This window comes from Cynoglossus semilaevis, chromosome 6, assembly GCF_000523025.1.
Source record: "Cynoglossus semilaevis isolate Cse_v1.0 chromosome 6, Cse_v1.0, whole genome shotgun sequence".
NCBI classification, from domain to species: domain Eukaryota; kingdom Metazoa; phylum Chordata; class Actinopteri; order Pleuronectiformes; family Cynoglossidae; genus Cynoglossus; species Cynoglossus semilaevis.
The window spans coordinates 3,018,770-3,020,896 of record NC_024312.1 but is presented as its reverse complement, the minus strand read 5'-3'; positions in this window follow the sequence as shown (position 1 = coordinate 3,020,896).

The following is a 2,127-nucleotide window of genomic DNA, read 5'->3' as shown; positions in this document are numbered from 1 at the left end:
GACCAGGACCAGGACCAGGACCAGGACTAGGACCAGAAGCTGGTTCTGATCTCTGACTCCACAGCTCTGTGTTCATTAGCTGTTCTTCACTCTGGGTGTGTGTGTGTGTGTGTTTGACCAAACACACACACACACACACACACTCAGCCAGAGGGACTTTGTTAAACATTTACGACGAGCCTCGCTGTGAATCCTGGGAGTTTTGGTTCCATTGATCTGAAGCTCTCAAAGAATGGATTTTCATTAGAAGAAGAAAGGGAGAGCGTTTTAATTGGCCGATTGGTTCCTGAGCCTGAGCCAACCGACCAGAGACCGAGATCAGAGTCAGAGTCAGAGTCACAGACGCTGCTTCAATTATTCACTTGACTTTTGGAGGATTTTTATTTTTTAATTTGGTTTAAAATCTAAATTAAATTAATTAAAATTTGAATCTTTGCTAATTTGACCTCTGACCTCACGCCTTCCACTATTCAATGTTGTTGGAGTTTTTTTTTTTTTTTTTTTAACTTCATGGCCCTGTTCACTCTGACTGTAGTTGTGGATTTAAGTGTGAATGTCGGTGTTTTCTCTCGTGACCCCAACTGGAAAACTTTCTAGAATAAAACCTGAGGTCGACTCCCACTGTGACACGGATGGATGGATGGATGATGGATGGATGGGTGGATGGATGATGGATGGCTGGATGGATGGATGGATGGATGGATGGATGATGGATGGATAGATGGATGGATGATGGATGGATGGATGGATGGATCAACTGATAACTGGTACTGTTCGTAATCGTTACAAACTTTTTTCCTAAACTCCGACCACGTTCTGATTTAGGCTAGTACCATATGGTCCGTCCCGTCTTTTTTACCCACTAACTGACTGGGACTGGCTCCAACAACACGCTGGCTCCCATAGAAATCAATTAAAAACTCTTAACTTTGCCAATGAAAAACCATTGGCGGCCATGTTGGAGGTATTTGCCAGATTCTTCTGCTTTAAGCTTTAAGGCCGGTGGCAGAAGGAGTACTGCAGTATTACTGCTGAACTACTTACCCAAAACACTGTGGCTGAGTAACAGGATCCAGACCACATTATAGACCACTTTGCAGCCAACTGGTCTCCAACGCGGTTGCGGTAAACGTCTGGGCTGGACACCGACACCTGTGTCGGCTGTTTGCGTCCTTGCCAGGATTTTCTTAGCCAATTATATTCATGAGCGTCCAAACTGCAGCCTGAAAACAGACGGAGAACAACGGAGAATCAGGAATAAATCACAGAACCAGCAGCTGCTCCTGGCACCGACCAACAGATGCAGGACGAGCTTTTGTTTTAGGAAAAAAAAAAAAAACCCCGAATCTTTGAATTCAACCTTGTGACATGTTGTCTGATGACATCACCGCTTCGTCGTCCTTTCAGACAAGGTGACGTTTTCTTTCAGTACTTTTTCATACTTTTCTGTCCCAATGTAGTCACATGGTGGTGGAGTGGTTGTTGCTTTTGCCTCACTGCATGGTTCGATGCCCTGTCTGTTGTATGTGGTAATAACTGACCAAGTCGATGGTGTGAATTTGAGTGTGAATGACACCGTTGTCTCTGTATGGTCCACCTAGTCCACCTGGTCTTTACCATTGAAAACAAAAATTTTAAAAAATCTTGTACCACCATCATATCTTTTTCTGCCACTCCTGACTTGCACCTAATCCACAGTTGTTCTTTGGACACACTGTCTTCTGTGTCCTTTAGACCAGCTAATGTTTAACCTCCTCCGACAGCACTCAGCCTGATCGAAACACTTTGCATTAGCTTAGCATTTACAAGGTTTTCCCGTAACGTACGCACGTGAAGGACGTTCCTTCAGAGTCGTCTTTATAATTTCCAGTTTAGCGCTCACCTCCATCTGTTCTCTGACTCTCACTGTACATTAGCATATCATCTGCAAACAGGATCGTTCACGTTGAGACCCCAGTTTGAACCCATCTGTCAACCCGTCCATCACTGTGACAAACAGGAAGGGCCTCAGAACCGATCGTACATGGAACGGCCTTCACTGCTGAACGTTTCATCCTTGTGTTTACATAGGAGTACTCGTACATCTCTGAGGACATCATCTGACACACACACACACACACACACACA